Source organism: Hipposideros armiger, unplaced genomic scaffold, assembly GCF_001890085.2.
Source record: "Hipposideros armiger isolate ML-2016 unplaced genomic scaffold, ASM189008v1 scaffold_1269, whole genome shotgun sequence".
Lineage (NCBI taxonomy): Eukaryota > Metazoa > Chordata > Mammalia > Chiroptera > Hipposideridae > Hipposideros > Hipposideros armiger.
The window spans coordinates 84,187-104,866 of NW_017732619.1; positions in this window are offsets into that span (position 1 = coordinate 84,187).

A 20,680-nucleotide genomic window follows, 5' to 3' on the forward strand; every position below is an offset into this window, starting at 1 on the left:
GCCTGGGAGACAATCAAGCAGAAATTCAGCAACATGACCAGTACTGTGTATAAGGTGATGGAACTGTAGAGATGGAAGATGTTTACACAGAATTTTGATCATACATCTGTCACAGGACTTGCCTTGTTTCTAGTTTGTGTAACTGTCTTCTAGACGAGACTGCTTCTCAAGGCCAGGAACTGGACTGTACTCACTTTGGGTCACCAGCACTTGGAGCGCCATCATTAGGGCATCATGAATCTGGAGACGAAGGACCTGGTCTCTATGCTGAAGGAGCTTTCCCACTGGTGGAGGAGATACACATGTGACCCAGCATCGTTGCACAATGTGCTAAGAGCCTCTGATTTAAGACAGGATGATGGGAGCATGGAGGGAGACCATCTAACAAGCTGGGGAGGGGCTGTCAGGGATAGCTAGAGAAAATGATGCTTCAGTTGGCATTTGAAGACTAATCAAGCTAAATAAGGTAGAATTCAAGGCAAGATGCAGCTAGAGAGGTTCTGTGAAGGTGTTTTGGGTTTTACATCAAAGGCCATAGCCATCGGGGACTTTAATCCGAGGATCGCCATGATGGACGTTTTCGAAAGGTTGCTCTATTAACACACCAGGCAGAGGGACCAGTTCGTTGGGCCCTTGGCATCTCCAGGTAAGAGAGTAGTTCCTGCTGTAAAGCATTGACACAGCTATGAACAGGGTAAACTTGCGTGTGGGTTGTGATGGAGAGAAGCGAATGATTGCCAGCTTTCTGACTCAAGCAAGTGGCTGTGCCACTCACAGAGGAAACAGGATAGTCCATCTGGGGATCCCACTCTCCTGATGCTCCGTTTCCTCTCTGCTTTGACGGCCTTGTTTGCTAGTCCCTCGCCATAGCCTGAGAAACGGGAGCCGTGGCTTTACCCCAGAAGCTCCCACACTAGAGGCCTGCCTAGCCCAGCCATTGCAGCTCTTGCCTATGCTTGAAGAAAAGCCTGACGTGAAGAGACCCTCTCCTGGCTCTTGCAAGCGCCTTGCCCTCTCTACCAGGACTCCATAGTCCATGAGAAACAGAACTGCCGTTCAGGTCCAAGGCCATTGGGAGCTTCTCTTCCATCAATGGCTTTGCTCAAGGCCAGACATATTTCTGTGTGCTCCAAAGAAAAGCTATTCCTAAGTCTTTGGATGTTTTTCTCTCTAATCTCAGTTGTTTGCTACCTGAGAATTCCAGCCAAAGCCATGCCTGATATTGCAACCGACACTGCAGTCTAATGCCGCTGTAGCCTGGTACACTGGCAGAGGCCAGTTTCCCACGTTCACGGAACTACTCAGTCAGCTGCCATGGTTACAGCAGGAGCCTTGATCTATCTCCTCGTGGGTACTGTGGTTTCAACTCTCATCCCTTGGTCTGTCGCATTAGATCTGAGTCATGGCATCAGAAATGTATTAGGGGTTCAAGGTGGGATTTGATGCAACCCATTCCTCTTCTTCAAGGTTTTGGCTGATGGAAGAGTTCATAGAAGGATTGCCAGTGAAATAGAGACCAGAGTGTCATCTTTATTACTGGCTAGGCAAATGTCCAATAAATAATCCCTCCAATGTAGAGCATCTGGTAAATTATGTTGGAGCATGTGGCTTAGACTGAAGGCAGAAGAGAGACCCTCCTGTCTGCCTGGGGTCCTGAATACCCTGGTGTGGCAGTAGGGACAGCAAAGTTTGTGCAACAGGAGCAGAGTCCATTTTCTCAGCTAGCAGCGAAGCCCACAGGCCTGTCTCATGTATTCATCCAGGCGGAGCGGTGGGGATGGAGGTCCCCTCTGTGAGTAACCCAGATCAGGTGGGCAGGCAGCAAGGAGACGGGAGAGAGAGTGGCCAGGACGCTTGGGCCAGAACACCCACCACACCAGAACGTAGGGTCCAGTTTGAAGCCACAGCCTGGTTTATGCTGTGGAGGCCCAATGTACAGTTAACTGTAGCCCAGTGAAGGCAGCTACGACTCCTCGGAGGCCTGTTTTGGACACACCGACTTGAGGTGCTCAACTTCAGTGAACACCAAGGGGGAGGGTGGGCAAGTTGGATATTACAGATCGCAGCCCACAGGTAAGCCTGGAGAAACACACCTTTCAGATGAGGTTCAGTTAGGTGAAATCGTGAGTTTTTATGAGAAAATTCAGGCAGTTTGACTTTGAAGGAAGGAGTGGGTCAAGAAGTCGCCTAACTTCTAAATTAAGCTTTTCTAAACAATTATTCTCAGCTCACATTTCAAGAATTTTCTCCTGATCACTCTGTCATTACCTGTGAAAGGGTAAGAATTCTTTTTCCTCAGACACTGTCTGGTTTCCACACCTCCCTGATATATAATTCACTTTAAGATAAGAGAAACGTTATATATTGTTGTAAGCTTAAGTTTAGAACTGCAGTGAGCACCACAGTCTGGGGAGTTTGGTTCAGTTTCTTGCTGTGAGTTCATTGAGGTATTACTCCTCGCCCACAGCATAATCCTGTAAAGCAGCCACGTTATCCTGCTAATCTCCTGGGCTAATATTCAAAACTTTGATATCAGAGTCTCATTGGGCCTTTTATCTGAATAAGCTTTAAATTCTCAAACTGGTTCATATGTGGATATGTTGTTTTAGGGTAAAATAAAATCCATTGAAATGAGTTTGCCTCTTTAATAGTATTAGTGCCTTTCAAGCAGCCATATTTATTTGGAATGTTTCCATGAGGAGAAGAAATAACAGAATTATGCAGGGGATGTGCTTGGCTCTAGTTTAAATCAATGGAGAAGATTTCAGAGGGAAACATGCGTATGTTGGTCAACTCTAAAGAAAGAGGACTAAATTTTCTTCAACAGGAGAGAATATTCAAATAAACCATAGGCTGTAGATCCGTGAGGAAGGTGCACCAAAGTATTCTCTCCTTGAAACTCATACATTTTTCTCACATAAAAAGAGATCCCTGGCATTATAGGCAACCTGTGTTGGAGGGTAAATTACTTAAGATTTACTAGTTAATTCTCCCATATTCTTAAAAAGGTACTACCTTCGCATGATAATCTTAAACATCTGTCTTTCGCTCTCTTTTTTTAACCTCTCCAGTATGACAGCATCTGTGAAGGGATCAGGGCTGGAAAGAGGCTAAATAATTGGTTAGGGTCTAAAGGAACCTGTCATTTACTCATGGTTTGACGGAAACCAGGCCATATGCATATGGTGGATTTTTTTTTCTTGACTTTCAAAATTTTGTGCAGAAAAGATAGTGATTATTACATTCCCCCGCCAGGGGCATGAGCTGTACAAATGGGGAGAATGGACATTGAAATCATGAAACTTAATCACTAGCCTCCTAGGGCAAAAAACAACTTTCTCGACTGCGAATTCAAGATCAAAGCCAGGAACATCTTTACATAGTGCTTGTTGAGTAACCTGGAGAAGGGTAACTGGTGGGCTCTGTTGTCACTGAAGAGAAAGCCAAAGAAAATGGGTTTCGAATGTAGGGGAAAGGGATCGGGTTATCCATAAAGAAAGGCTTCTTTCTGCTCTGCAGAAACACCTCCTAGAGGAGGTTTAAGAATTGAACAATCTTCTATTTGGAAGCAGGGTAATAATTGAAGTGCCTAGAGATGAGTGCATGAATCCTAGTTTTGTTCCATAGTTTTTCATCATGGGAAGCCATGATTGTCATGTTCATATAGTTCTTTTTGTAAACTCTCCTGTAATGTGCATGCATTCTCTCTGAGATTCTGTGAATTAAGAGCAAGAGACTTAACTGTGTTTCTCATCAGTCAGATAATGTCTCCCGTACTTCCCATAATTCAATGTCTTCTTTATATTAGGTATTTAACAAGTATTTACTGAATTAAAACAAATGACTCTGAACTATGACGTCTTCTCTGAAGATCTTCGGATTAAAATCATTTATGTTTTGGTATTTATTGATCACCCCCTATAAGCTTGGTACTGTCCAGGTTCTGGAAATAAAGCAGTGAACAAGTCCCTGTGCTCAGAGAGCTAACATTCCAGAGAGACTAACAATAAGTAAGTAAATGTAATATGTCAGGCGGTGATAAGTGTTATGAAGAAAAATAAGTCAGGGTTGGGGGTAGGGTCTTATGGGTGGGGTGGTGCAGGCAGGGTGCCATTTTAGAAAGGGTGTCCAGGAAGGCCTCTGTGAGAAGGTGACCACAATGTCCTGAATCTAATGAAAGTCGACCATGCAAGTATTTCTGGGAAAAAAAGTTTCAGTGTGATCAGGGGACAGTGTGGCTGAAGCAGGTGAAGATGGAAGAGGGGGAGGAGTGGGGTGTTGTAGGCTGTGGTAAGGACTTTAGTTTTTACTCTAGAGAAGGGTTCACATTGGAGCTTGTTGAGCAGTGACATGATCTAATTATTTATACTCGTTGAAAAACCAAACCATGGTGTTCATACAAAAATCTAACTACAGTTCCTGTCTTAGTTCACACTGCCAAGGAAATCACCCAAACTTCAAATGTTTGCTCCCTACTAGAGTACTACTCCTTGCCCCAGGAAAGCCCATTGTGGCTCAAGGCTGACATCTAATGGACATTTTCATAGTTGTTTAGAACAATTATGCAGTTTGGAACATACCAGCTCTTAAGAATGGAGGGCCATCCCGCCAACAGTGCCTGAGGGTTCCCTTTTCTCCACATCCTCTATACTTTGTTTGTTGATTTGTTGATGATAGCCATTCTGACAGGTGTGAGGTGATACCTCATTGTGGCTTTAATTTGCATTTCCTGTCCTCTTTGGAGAAATGGCTATGCAGGTCCTCAGCCCATTTTTTAATTGGATTGTTTGTTTTTTTGGTGTTGAGTTGTGTGAGTTCTTTTTAAATTTTGGATATTTGCCCCTTATTAGATGTATCATTGGCGAATATCTTCTCCCATTCAGTAGGCTGTTTTTTTGTTTTGTTGGTTTCCTTTGCTTTTGTGGTTCCATATAAATTTTATAATTATTTATTTTAGCTCTGTGAAAAATGCCCTTGTTATTTTGATAGGGATTAACTTCAATCTATAGATTGCTTTGGGTAGTGTGGACATGTCAATGATGTTAATTCTTCCTATCCATAAGTAGGGTATATGCTTTTATTTGTAGCTTTTTCAATTTCTTTCTTAGTATCTTATAGTTTTCCAAGTACAGATCTTTTATATCCTTAGTTAATTTCATAGCTAGAGATTTTATTTTTTATTTTTTGATGCAATTGTAAATGGGATTGTTTTCTTAAGTTCTCTTTCTGACACTATATTATTGATGTATACAAATGCAATTGATTTCTGAATATTAATAGTGTATACTGATTCTTTACTGAACTCATTTATCAGCTCTAATAGTTTTTTGTGTGGAATCTTTAGGGTTCTCTTTATGTAGTATCATGTCATTTGCAAATAATGTCAGTTTTACTTCTTCCTTTCCAATTTGGATGCATTTATTTGTTTATTTATTTATTTATTTATTGGGGAATTGGGGGATGGGAACAGTGCTGGGGAATTGGGGAAGGGGAACAGACAAGTTGCTGTCATTTTGTTCTTCAGTCTAGTTGTGGAGGACGTTGCTTCACTGGCCCAAGTTGCACCATCATTGTGCTCTTCCTGGGCGAGGCAGATCAGTCGCTGGCTTCTGGACGGGCAGTCACGGCGGCTGCTGGCCGCTCACACTGACTGCTGGCTACACACAGTAGCCCATGGCAACCCACTGCAGCAAGGGCTGCAGCCTATGCTGTCACCAGCGACTCACAGCAGCCCAGCTCCAGTTTGAGCTGTTGTTCAGCATCTTAGCTGTAGAGGGCAGTGTCACTGGCCCTCATATGTGGGATCTGAACCGGGGCCCTCTGGCGTCCCAAGCCAGCTCTTAACCAACGCGCCACTAGGCCGGGCCCCAATTTGGATGCTTTTATTTCTTTTTGTCTAATTGCTGTCGCTAGGACTTCCAGTACTATGTTGAATAAAAGTGCTGAAAGTGAGCATCTTTGTCTTGTTCCTGATCTTAAGGAAAATGCATTTAGCTTTTCCCCATTGAGTATGATATTAGCTGTGGGTGGTTCATATCTGGCCTTTACTATATTGGTGGGATTGCAAATTGGTGCAGCCACTATGGAAAATGGTTTGGAGATTCCTAAAGAATTAAAAATAGAGCTACCTTATGACCCAGCAATTCCACTTCTGGGTATTTATCCAAAGAAACCCAAAACACTAATTAGAAAAGATGTATGCATCCCTATGTTCACTGCACCAATATTTACAATAGCCAACATGTGGAAACAACCCAAGTACCCATCAATAGATGACTGGATAAAGAAATTGTGGCACATATATACAATGGAATATTACTCAGCCATAAAAAAGAATGAAATCTTACATTTGCAACAACATGGATGGTCCTAGAGGGTATTATGCTAAGTGAAATAAGTCAGACAAAGACAGATAAATATCATATGATTTCACTTATATATGGAATCTAAACAACAAAATAAAACAGAAACAGACTCATAGATACAGAGCTCACCAATGCAAGTGTGGAGAGTGAAAGAAACAGAGGACTGTGTGACCTGGGAACAAACAGAGTGGGGCAGCGCAAGGAACAGACAAAGTGTGATCTGAGAGGTAGGGAAACCAGGAGTGTGAACATTACGGCTACCAGAGGGAGCGGCAGAGGGGTTACAGCAGTCACAGGCAGAGGTGTTGGTTGCTGTAGACAACACAGCGCGGAAAGTGTTCATTGGATTTAATGACACAGCCCCTGAAAACGTTGCTGGGAGCAGTTTTAGTGGAGCAGGTGGAAGAAGCCAGATTCCAGTGAAGCAGATGGAGTGGGATGGAAGAAGAGACAGGTGTGATCACCTTTTACACTTTTCCTGAGACAGGAAGAGAAACAAGGAGAGGTAGATAGAGCTGTGAGGAGCCAAGCGAATAGGAGGATATTTGTGTATGGGGGACATGTGCTGAAAGAAAAGATCCAGTTAGGAAGGGACAAAGTGAAGGCCATAGGAATGACTACCGGTTAGATCTCGAGAAAGAGAAAGACGAATGAGCACACAAAATGAGTCCGAGAGGTAGAGCCAAACTATTACTGACATCAGAAGGAAGATGAGTAGACATGGAGGTGGGTAACAATAGCTGCAATTTCTTTATGCTCTGTAAGCATCAGGAGCTTTAAGCATTTTCTTTAACCCTCACAACAAGTCTTCAAGTAGAATACCACCCCACCTGCCCAGAGCTAGTGGTGTGAAAGGGCGGGGCCTTGTCTCCCTTGCTCCCCAGAGTCCTGTTCAGTCCCCAGGTAGGTGGGTGAATGCAGGTGTCAGGGTGGGTGTGCAGCTATGGAGGGGCATGCTCTCCAGAGCAGGAAGCTTCCAGAAGCCCTGCCCCCAAACATCTAGAAAGAGGTTCTGCAAGGAAGCAGGGTGAGTGAACACTGCATCTTTCAAAAGAGGCATATAGGAGCAGGTAAAATGGACGTGAAAAGCGCTGACTGGGTGACACATGCTCGCTGCAAATGTGACAGTAGCAGAGCTGGCTCCACTGTATGGGCTCCAAAGCCTGCCTGGTGTGCCCCCCTCCCTTAGAATCCCAGTTGTGTGCCTGACTGGAGTCCTGGGTGACTCCTGTTGACCCTGAGAAAGAAGATACCAACCAAGAAGGGCTCCTGATGGCTAACTGGGCTCAAATTTATAAACGGCCTAGTAGCCAGTGCTAAATGGGCCTCTCATGCAAGCTATGCTTCAGGAAAAAGCCTGCACTGAATTGCCTGCCTGTACTGTTCCTGCAATCTGAGCCAATCCTTATAAAGAAGTTCCTGGAATCATATTTCAACCAATAGGACTGAGACTTTCCCCATCCAATCGGAGCTGTGCAACTATATCACCATTAGCATTTTCACTGACCAATAAGAGCTGCTTCATTTTGACCAATCAGAACAGTGCTTTTTGTACCAATCAAAACCTGTGAGGCTTTGGAGTCTTAATTTGCATGAGAACAGACCAATCAGGGATCAGGGGCAGAGACTCCTCTCTACATAAGTCAGCTCCCCTCCAATTCAGAGTGCTCTGACGCTTTTGACTGAGGACTGCGTTTCCCCAGCTGGAGCTGAAACAGCAATGAAGTCTGGCTGGACCAGAGCAGAGCAGAGTAGAGCAGAGCTGTCTAGCTGGAGAGGGTCCTCACTTGAGGCCCGCCTCAGCTTCCTTGCTGTTCTGGTTGTGCTCTCTTATAATTGAGCTGTAACACTATTGAGCTGTTCCACAAATGTGCTGTATCACAATTGAGCTGTTTGCACCGAATAAAGTTAACTTCTTCACTGTACCCCAAATTGGGGATTCCTGTTGGCATTGAATTTGCGCCAACAACCATCAGTTGACACTCCACAATTTGATTTCTAGGAACTTGTTTTAATAAAAAAACTTGATTGCAGTCTATCAATAGGAAAAATTTTAATTAAAATATAGTAGTTATGTACATATGATGGAATATTTTGCAGCCCTACCCACGCAACCCAGACATTAAAAAAATTTTTTTTTGTCTCTTTACAGCTGCAATACCAATATTCTCTTCTTGGACTGTTATTTGTGCATCACAATGAAGCTGCTAATTCAAAGCTTTGCAGGGGGGACAAGTGCAATTTCTTTCCCTTGGGTCAAATTAGATTTAGGAACAAGCTGTAGTTATAATGAGAGCAGGGCAATGATGAGTTTTCTCTGGGTCAGGTGGGTTTGTGGTAGGGAGTTGACGTGGTGGTTTCTTGGAAAGAACCCCCCTTAGAGGGCCTTCTTCCAGAGGTGAGGAGACCTGAGCAGAAGGGGCTGGAGCTGTGCTGTTAGATGCCTTTGCCGGCTGTGTGATGCTAGACTTTGTCAGTAGAGAGCACTGGGGAGACACTGGAGGAGGAGCGTTTTCTTTCCTGGTTGGAATGCACTACTCTTTGCAGGCTCCTCAGGGTGCATGGCTTTCCCAGAGCCTGGCTCCTCCAGCACCAGGCTTCTGAGACCAGCTCCTGTAGTGCACCGGTGCCAGCAGCAGCCAGCAGCCAGAAGCTTCTTGTGGTACCTCTCTTGGGTGGTTTCACAGCAGAGTGACCCCAGAGAGCTACCTCCCTTTGAATGGCTTTCCCCGTGTCCTAGAGGGGGCGATATTCAGCAAGTTCCACCACTGTGACTTCCTTGCCACACAGGGAACCACATGGTTCCCTCTTTCACAAGGTCTGGGTCTCAGCCCTGGGGGTGGAAGTCTCTTCCTTGGAGAGTGGTTGCTCAATATATTTGCTATGCTTATATTTTTAGAGTTCTCTTTATTTCTTACAGGCCAGTCTCCAGTTACTCCAATCTCCAATTAAATAGTTAATAATTCTTGATATTAAAGTTTCCCAAATTGCTATGAACTCGTAGTTTCTGTCTCCTGATTGGACCCTGGCTGATACACAATGTGATCTTTTAGAAATGTAAATCTTATTTTGTCACTCTTCCTTGTTTAAAACCTTTTTATGGTTTCACTCTGCTTATAGGGAAAAAAAAAAAGCCCTCATTTTCATGGTCTCTGAGGCGCTGCACAACCCGGCCCTTCTTTACCTCCCTGCCTGTATCTCATCTCAGTGTCTTCTCTGCTTCCCTCCAGCCGCAGAGTTTTTACAGACACTGTTCCCTTTCCAAAACCATCTTCCCTCACTTTTTCACCTGGTAAATTCCTACTCGCCTTCAGACCTCAGCTTAACCCAAACTTAATTTGCATGGATGCTTTCTCCACCTTCCCTGCCTAGGTTAAATCACTTTTATTCACTTTCAGAGCCCTGCGTAAAGCTCCTTCAGAGCATTTTTCATGGTTGTAATGTTACATGTTTGTGCACTTCTTTTGGATTAATAGCTGTCTCCTGCTCTACAGGTTGTGAATTCCTTGAAGGCAACACTGATGCTGTTTTGGCCCCTTGTACAGCCTGTAGCCCCAGCGCCTAGCACATGTTCCAAAGTGCCTGTTACAAAGCAGACATTCCAGCTTGTTCTAGCTGTGTTGGTCCGACTCTCCTTTCCATATTCCAATTTGCCACAAGATGGCAGTCTAAGACACGCCGGTGCGGGATTTTCTTTGCGGAAGTGGTGTTTCAGGGTTAAATGCTTTTCTCTGAGACAGAATAGGACCCCTTTGAAGTGAGATTCAGTTACATATTATAGAAGATGTCTTTGAAAATGTCCTCTGAATCTTTACTTCTTCACTGACTCGCAGGAATAACCTGGACACTAACAAGCAAGACAAAAGGAGAGAGTCTCCTCAGCTTGCCTGAGGGGCTGACGACTAATACTATTTAGAAAACTCTGAGCTCTGATTTGGGGACACGGGGTGGGATGGAGGGGAGTATTTCACTGCCCCTCTCCTCACACTTTGATTTGCATTAACTGTGAATTCTAGAAGAAAGGTTTAGAGTGAGGGGTCAGCAAGATATGGCTCTAGTGCCATATCTGGCTCTCTGCCTGTTTGTGTAAATAAATTTAATCTGACTCTCTGCCTGTTTTTATAAATAAATTTAATCGAAACAGCCATGTCCATTTGTTGACATATTGTCACCCTTTTGCACAACTATGAATAGTTGTGACAGAGACCATATGGTCTGCAAAGCCCCTCAATATTACTATCTGGCCCTTAAGACAGAATTTGGGGACATTCGGTCTGCAGCGGTTCTCAACCTTCCTAATGCCGCGACCCCTTAATACACTTCCTCATGTTGTGGTGACCCCCAACCATAAAATTATTTCATTGTTACTCTATAACTGTAATTTTGCTACTGTTATGAATCGTAATGTAAATATCTTTTTGTTTTCCGATGGTCTTAGGCGACCCCTGTGAAAGGGTTGTTCGACCCCCAAAGGGGTCGCGACCCACAGGTTGAGAACCGCTGGTCTAGAGGATGCAAACTGTTTAGAAGCCTTAATATCTGGTCAGCATTTAGATGGCATCTCATAAAAAGTAGTGATTTGACCTTTTGGGGGGAGAAAAGACCTATCTTTCCAAGAAGCAAACATTCTGGGTGAAATTGTATGAATTTCTTGGATATTGTACCCACATAAGTCAGAATTATATCTCTTATTTCAGGAATTACACATTTAAGTGTCCTGTATCTTTTTTAAGTGGAAAAAGGGCATACATGATACTTGTAGTCGCTTAGCAAGCTTTCCCATAGCAGGGGTATTAGGTCACTGTTATACTAATTACTTCATTTGTCAAGATACCATCCAAAGGCCCTGTAGCTATTTATCTTTCATTCAACAAACATTCTTGGCATGGCTGGTTTGGCTTGTTCATGAGTTTGTAAACACTCAAACTGTTGCTGAGTCAAAATCATGTTAATTCATTTTGCAAATTTTAAACAATAAAATACATTTTCTATAGATCCTCTTCCTGACACAACATTTTGAGTCAAGACAGTGGATATTTCTTACAGTTTCTCAGTGTACTTATACTTACAGAAAAACAGGCAAATCAGAACTAGGCTAATTATTTTTGTACATACACAGATATGAGATTCGCTGGCCCTGTTAGATCCCTTTAGTTTAGGCTGTTGATTGCTGTTGCCCAGTGGGAAGGTCTGCTTTTGGCAAGGTCTGCAGAATGGAGATGCCAGAAGGGAAAATTCTCAGAGTGTGTGCTGATTGGTGGAGAACAAAGTAGAGAGGCTGTCCACCCTCCTCTGAACTGTACCTTTTTGGCAGAAAGTTATTCAGGCATGTAGTGAAAATCCTCCTTTATATTCCAAGGTAATTATGGAATAGGATTTTCCCATCTACCTAAGAAGGGAATTGGGCATGGGAGGCTCTCAGAGTCATAAACATGCATCACATCATCTCAGAATACTTTCCAGGTTATTGTAAATAAATTTGTTTTTAAAATATTATTTGTTCTTTTCAAAACATTCTATTCCCCTATTTGCAACCTTTAGCCATAATTATTTATACGATTTATATTTAAGATATTTCAGTGTTTAACTTCAGTTCTTTGCTATTCTAGAGTTTTTAATGTTGATTTATGCTTCAGTATATATATATATATATCTCAGTATATATATATATATATATACACACACACACACACACACACACACACACACACACACACACACATATATATATGACACAAAATGAATCTTGGGGAAGTAGAGCCAAACTACTAAATAAACTATGCAAAAAGCATTTGTTTACAGTGTGAGAGCTACAACAAATAGGCAGAATTCACCTTTTCAGCCTCAGCTAAGAATATGAGTGTTAGGCAACTCAAAATTTTCCCCACTTTTTGCATATCAGCAAATGACCGTAAAAGTGCCATGAGTATTAATTTTGGGGTTACGAATAAATTTTAGCAAGTAGACAAATTTGCAAATGTGGATTCCAAGATAATGAAGATCAACTGCATAGGAGTGTATATAATAACAAAATATAGAGTATGTAACTATATTTTACATATATTTATATTTTATATATACACACAGATAATATATAAAATAAATAATAAAATAATTGTTATTAATTGTGCATACATAGTGTTGCTCTACTTGGCAATATATTGTATGCATGTCAATAAACATTATTTTACAAAATATATTCCAAATGGTGTTTTCCAGACTAATGTTAAATGTGTGCTGGTTTATAAGAATTCTATTGGAAGTCAGTTTGGAAAAATGCTGATGTCAAGAAACCCTCTAGGTCTCTGACAGCTGAAAAATGCCAGTGCCTCAGGTTCTTAGAGTTATGCTTTGGTGGAAACAGGATCATTTGTGCCAAAAATAGGGGCTAGAATTAACATCCCTTTTGCAATTGTATAGTTTGCCCACCTGTTTTTACTTTGCTTTTCCAAGCTCTCAAAGCCCATTTTTCTGTACTTCATTGAATAGAGCACAATTTGATCTTTTTGATATGCTCATATATCAGCTCATGAGGGAGGTATTAACTATTAATTTTATCAACATGATTAAACAAAATTAAGGTTACCCGTTTTTCTCAAATATTGCACAGGTTTTACATGTAGCTTTCATCTGAAAAGTGCAATGTAGAAGTTTAGGAAATACCTTGGTTCAGTCAGTGCCTCAGCATCAGTTCATTAAAATTTGCACCCCTACAGGCCTTGTTCTGGGCTTCCTCATGTCCTCTTTCTCTAGGCACTTAACAGAAGCTTAATTTGACAAGAAGCCAAAGGCTGGCCTCAATTTCAAAAATCTCTTATCAGATGGCTCTTTCGGAAATGTCAACAATTTCTAAACTGTCAATGCAACAATATAAACAATATAAAGTCACATACATTTTGAGTTGTGGAAGTAATTACAAGTCCCAGTAAAACAGACCCCAGGGCAGTTTGTTGTGGTGACACGTTTTTCACTTGAGATTACTAAAGACTCAACTACAGCTGGTGCCTGTCCACAGGCTGCCATTGGAGTTCTCTCATTTTGTGAGACCTAAGTATTACAGATTACATCTGGTATGTTAAAACATTATTCGATAATGGGTGCAATATCATTTCAACTACATACAGCTTCTGACATTGAATATGATAATTTTTGCCTCTTAGAATCTATATTCTCTTCCAGTTCTCATATATATATTTTTTTAGCCTTTGAATTGAGAGAAAAACTGACTACTTTAGTTGAGACTATTCTCAAGGTATGGTTTTAATGTGCTTTGCTTCATATTCATTAATTATTTAAAAATTCAAAACCTAACAAATAATGTGAGTTGGTAATTGTGTTGTCCTGATTTTGTTTTCTCTTTTATGTTTACATGCTAAATCCAGTACTATGAAAAATGAATTGCAGATGCAAAAAATGAGAAGATAGGATAATAAGAAAACTCCCTGTACTGACCAATAAGCTATGACCAAAACTGTGATCAGAGAAAGATCCATCACCTTAACACTCATTATTATATGAGGATGAAAGTAAATATACCTAAGCAGAATTAAAAGGTAAACTGGGCCGGCCGAGTGGCTCAGTTGGTTAAGAGTTAGCTTAAGAGTGCGAGCTCTGAGCAACAGGGCTGCTGGCTCGATTCCCACATAGGCCAGTGACACTGCGCCTGAGCTGAGCTGCCGCTGAGCTGCCAACAGGTGGCAGGATGGCTCAGCTGGTGAGAGCACGTGCTCCTAACAACAAGACTGCCTGTTTGATGGTGGGCTACGCCTGCCTGCAACTAAGACTGAACTCGGCACCTTGAGCTGAGCTGCCCCCCGGATGGCACAGTGGGTAGAACGCACGCTCTTAACAAGGCTGCTGGTTCGACTCCCACATGGGATGGTGGCTATGCCCACCCGCAACTAAGATTGTAACACAGCACTTTGAGCTTAGAGGCCATGAGCTGCCGACAGGCAGCCAGATAGCGACTGGCACCCCCCACAACGAAGAGTGAAGAACAGCAACTTGGCTGTTCCCCCCTCCCCAATTCCTACACTGTTCCCCTCCCTCAATTCCTCAATTAAAAAAAACTTTTTTTAAATTAAAAGGTAAACAACTTTATAAAGAGCTCTTCTAAATCAATATGGAAAAAATACAAGTATCCCAGGAGAAAAATGGATGAAAGAAGGGCTGCCAAAGAGAAGGCCCACATGCAAAGAATTTTTGGTTCTTTTTCAGATGGTATTATTGCTGAAGGTAATTGAGAGGATGTGCTCCACCCCCGACCCCAGAGCTAAATCCGGGCTATTTGGAGGCTCCTCACCTCCTCCCCTGTCCTTGGAATGTGTTTTCCACCCACCATTCCCAGAGTGGGAGCCATTTTCAAAGACGCAGCCTGAGAGAGCCATGTGTCGCTGAGACCATCTGGACTGAATTCCTGACTGAACTGCATTAAGACCTCTATATAAACTTTTAAGATTCTGGCAGGCAGGTGTGGCCACAGAAGACAAGCCTCGTATGTACGTTCCCCTGCTTTTAAATCCTGCCCTGTACCAATCTGGAATGGTCTGCCTTTTTCTTTGTTTCTCCTTGCCCTCCATGCAAGGGGGCCAATTTGTGAACCAACAGGTGTTTGCCTTGGCACTCCGTGCTCACAGGACTTTGTGGTTTGTACCATTTTTTCTCCCTCTCTTCTGCTCTGGTAAAAGATATGAAAAGGCAACGTATGAAAGGACAATACAGATGCCAAGAGATCTAATAAATGTTTATGCTTACTAAACAAAAATGCAAAATAAATACAATATTGATCTACCGCTTTGTCCTACCAGGTTGGCAAAAATATAAGAGGATAATATCCTGATGGACGAGGGTGTAGAAAACGAGCGTATGTGTACTGTGTGTGAAAGCCTACATCAATTCAGCTTTTCTGAAGGACAATTAGGCCCTATACATCATGAATCATTTTTGATCCATTAGTTTTACTTCTGGAGTTTTATCCTGAGGAAATTAGGGATATGTGTGAAGTAGCTAAACAAGTATTTTTTTGTAGCATTTATAAAAGAGGAAAATAGGTTACTATCCAGTCAGGAAACATTGCTATACTATTCTCATTCACTAATAGATCCAAGGCAGCGTGCTAAGTAAATGTGATATCCTACCTATGCGGTCAGTATTTAAAAAAAAAAAAATTGTGGCATAAAGAGGTTATATAATTTATCACAGGTCATGTGGTTAAGAATTAGCAAAGCTTAAATGAAACCCCAATCTAACTACTATATTACGTGTCCCCTATCACTGAACAAGTATATTTAATGACATACGGAAATGTCTGTAATAAATTGTGATATGAAAAAATACCAGGCTATATTCAGTTTTGCTAAGGATATAGGACTATTCAAATTTTCTGATACTTTTGCTAAGTTATGTATTTCTAGGAATTAGTCTGTTTGATTTATTATTTCAAATTTATTGGCGTAAAGTTGTTAATATCTGTTTATTATATCTTAATATTTGTAGACACTATCATTGATGTCCTTTTTTATTCCTGCTTTTTTTTTGCCTTTTTTCTTGGTCTTGGGGGGAGTTTGTTAATTTTATTAGGCCTTTCAAGGAAGCAACTTTTTGCTTTGTTGATTCGCTCATGAGGTTTTTCTAAAAATTTAATTTCTGATCTTTTCTTTATTTTTTTTTTTTTCGCTCTCTTAAGCTTTCTTTGTGTTTAATTTGATGCCCTTTTCTCTTTCTAACTTCTGGTGAGTGCTGGGATAATTGCTTTTTAGTTTTTTTCATTTTTCTAATATGCACATTTAAGCCATAAATGCTCTTGTAAGTGTGGCTTTAGCTCTTCATCTGTAATAATGGACATGTAGTTTCAAAAAAAAATTATTGTTGTTCATTTCATATGTTTCTCACTTTCATTGTCCTCTTTAACCCATGAGCTATTTTGAGGGGTATTGGTTAATTTCCAAATATATCGGGATTTTTTAGCTATCTTTTTGGTATGAATTATTAGCTTAATTCTACTGTGGTTAATCAGGACACAGCCTATAAGTATATTATTTCAATCTGAAATTTGTTGAAACTTGATTCTTGTCTTAGATTTTGGATAATTTGATAAATATTCTGTGGTATTTGAAAAGAATGTGTATTTGACATTAGTTGGGTGCACTGTTCTATGTCTGTCCATAAGGTCATTTGTTAATATTGTTCAAATCTACATCCTTACTGATGGTACTATATTTGCTGCTATCAGTTACTGAGAAGAATGTGTTAAGTCTCTAACTGTGATGTGGCTTTTTCTATTTCTTTGATTTCTGTCAGTTTTTTGAGATAGTGTTAGATTGACAGAAATTTAGACTTATTGTATTTTTGTTTTAGATGTACTCTAATCATCTTAAAATGTCCCTCTTTATATCTGTCTAGTAATGCTTTTTGCCTTAAAGTCTGCTTTGTCTTATAGTAGTGAAGACATACCAGTTTTCTTCTGGTTACTATTTGCATGGCATATATAATTTTACCACCCTTTTACTCTCAATCTCACTTATTTATGATGTGTCTGCTCTATGTGATTGAGTTGGCTTATGTTTAATCTGACAGCCTGACAACATTTTATTTTAATTATGTATTTGATCTATTCACACTCAATGTATTTTTGATATATTTGGGTTTAAACCTATCATTTTAATACTCATTTGTCCCACTAGTCTATGTTCTTTTTTTCTCCTTGCTTGCCTTCCTTTGATTAATCAAATACTTGTATATTTTATATATATATAATATACAAGTATAAACATATATGTATGTTTATATATATTTATATTACTATCTTTACTAGTTTCTGGAATATGCAAAGACGGTAGAGCAGCCCCCCCCCTCCTGCCTTATGCGCTGCTAATGTCAAGAATATTAATGATCTATTTTAAATTCCATATGATATTATTACTATTATTTTGTAGCCAATATTCACTTAAATACGCTGACATACTTTACCCTTTCCATTATTCAGCATTCTACCCTGCATCTCAGAGTTTCTTTCTGGGCTTTTATCCCTTCTCTTGAAGAATTCCCTTTTGTATTTCCATTAATGTGTTTGTGCTGATCACAAATCCTTACAGTTTTTGTTTAAATGCATTTTGTCTTAAACTTTGAAGGGTATTTTTGGTGGATATAGAAATCTGTGTTGGGAAGTATTTCTTCTAGTACTTTGAAGGTATAATTCCATTGTCTTCTTGCTGTTTTATTTCCTGTTGAGAAATCAGCTGACCGTTTTAGAGATGTTCTTTTAAAGATAATATATGTCTCTTCCTCTGAGTGATTTTAAGATTTTCTCTTTGTTTTTCTGCAGTTTGATCATGATGTGCTTAGGTATGGTTTTCTTTGTAATTATTCTTCTTGGAATTTGTAGCACTTCTTGCTGTTTTTGTCATTTTGGGGGAAGAGTTTTGCCATTATTTCTTTAAATATTGCTTTTGCTTTATTTTCTCTTATTTTTGAATCCCTTCATCATATCCCATGCGTCTTTATGTTCATTTCTGTATTTTTTCATTTTGATTCTCCATGCTCCAGCCTGTATATTTTCCTGTGATGTTCTACTTCACTAATTGTCTTTTCAGTTGTATGTGATCTCCTGTTGTCAATTTACATTTCATTTTTCAGTTCTGGACTTTCCATTTGATTTATTTTCTTCTTCCCAGTTTTCTGCTGAAATTCTCCATCTTTTCATTTTATTGTTAGAATATATAATAATTTATCTGTCTTTGATACCTCAATATTTGTATCACTTGTAAGTTTGCTTTCGGTGTTTTGTTCCCTTGATTTTTCAGATAAATCTCATCCTTTTATATGTCTGTTTTTTGTTTTTGTCTTGTTTTGTTTTGTCTTTTGGATTGAGTACCAAGTATCATTTATGAAAAATTTTAGAGATAATTTGAGGCTCTCGGTGATGTTTTCTTCCTTTAGGGAAGATTTCATTTGGCTCTTGTAGATAGTTTCTCTGGACAGATCAGCTTAATCCCATCAAAAACTGAGACTAGATACAAATCTGAGCTTCAACTCTTGTGAGGGCTAGTCTGTTTCTGCTTCACCCTTACGCCTTTTCAGAATCTCACTCAAAGTGCAGAGCCCCTCCTACTTGGAATGCCTCGAACTCAAAGTTTTATTTCCCTCCTCCTGTGAGAATGAAGAAAATTGTGCTCACCTTCTTAGCCTCTCACTTGTCTTTTTTATTTTCAGAACTGGCACTTTGCCTTGAGGGGAAAAGTGCCCTAAATTTTGGAATTCCCTCACTTGGTTTCTCTCCTCTTTTAAGTCTTGGTCTCACAACTTCTCACTGCCTTGGTAGTTCTTTGAGGCCCATGTATATTTCAAATATGCATTTTACAACATTGTGTGCATCTTTTAGCTATTCTTAATAGAGGGCTAGTCTTAAACTATGCATCATTCATTCGTGGATGGAACTCCATTATCCCCTCTATTCATATAAATATGCAAAGACAAAAGACTTAATTTAGAATTTTTGTAGGATTATGGATGTTTTTGTTTTCATTTTTACTCCCTTGTGATATATATGTTTTGGAAAAAGTGTGAATTGTTTAAATTTATTATAATTAAGATATATAAATAAGACATTAAGATTAGTATAAGATACTAGTATAAGATACTGTAATAAGATACTAGTAGCAGCATTTATTTGTAATTGTGTAAAAATATTATTATAACAATAACAAAAGACATATAAACCCAAACTACCCAAAATTTCTTTATCTAAATTTACCTTTTATAGTTTTCAGTCTGTGCTTTTATTTCATATGCAGATATAACTGCATACATTAAGTGAGTTGTCATAGCATTGAATTTTAATAATGTACTTTGAAAAGAAATAGCTTCCATATATTTTTTCTAATACCCTATTTTCAATTTTTGTCCAACATTTTATCATTTTTTTGCCTAGGATTAAAAAGACGGCACATTTATTGATATCTTGTTCTATCCAATAGGTATAAAGTTAAAGTGTTGAATAAATGGTTAAAAATATTAATGCCACTAGAAGATGTATATAGTATTTTTCTACAGATATTTTTCCTTTCAAATCAGGAAAGGCATAGGAGACTTTTGTTTCAGAAAATTACATTCGACTTGGCCTGTTTTTAAAAGCTTCCTTTCAGCCTGGATAGGTTATTTCTACTCTTCTTTATTTAAAATCCATTTGTTAAACTCTAGATGTATTTCCCTTCCCAGAACAATGCCTATGTGTCATTAATGGTGATGGTATTGATCTTAATAATACTAGACTCTGATGACTTGAAATATTTTGATGAGATCTCTTTTAGCACATAAACTTTTGGAAAAGACAAATTAGTAGTCAGATTCACATTGAAATCATTACACTTATAGGCATCTTAATGAAATTCATGACAATGTAAGTGGAAGCTAAATTTCAATTAAAGATTGCCCTTAAAAATGTAAGAATTCCAAGATTTTGGATAGTTTGATAATATTAAGTAGGCGAAAATAGGAAATAAAAATTGGTTTGTTCTCTGAAGTAAAAAAAAAAAAATTTCAAATGTTAATGAAGTACAAGCTAGCCCTTTCTGAAAATGGTGCTATTGTAATAATTCTTGGTACATTTAAAGTACCAGTCATTAGGGCCGGCCGAGTGGCTCAGTTGGTTAAGAGCTCGCTCAAGGGTTTGAGCTCTGAGCAACAGCGGTTCGAGTCCAGCCCGAGCTGAGCTGCCGCTGAGCTGCCAACAGGTGGCAGGATGGCTCAGCTTAAAAAAATAAAAATAAAAAAAAATAAAGTACCAGTCATATAATGAAAAAAAAACCACAGGGATTAATCTAGGCCAGATACCCACACCCTTAAAAAAGCAGTGACTGTAAGTTACATTATAAATTTTTTTTATACAAAAGTAAATAAGTAATGCCAGCCCTGGAACCTTAAGAGGTCATAGGACCCTAGCTTCTCATTTTCTAGATGAGACTCAAGAGATTATTTCAGGCATCAAGTTGGTGGACCATTTCATGAAAACTCCTAGAACCGTAGTTGGCCTGGAGCAAATATTCTATAAATGTTAAATTCTTTGCTTTTTTCCCTAGAACACGGATATTTAGTTTCCCCATTCTTGGGATGAGCACATCATGATTTGTTGAATTAGTCATCTAATCCGCAATCAAAAGCAACCCCAAAATCTCAGTGGCAAATAAAATAACACCAGAGATTTATTTCTTTGTCTCGTTGCATGTCCTCTGTGGAAGGACTCAAGCTCTCCCGCTATTGCTTCCGGTTGTCTGTGACTGTGGTTTTCTTTTTTTTTTTTTTTTTTTTTTTTTTTTTTT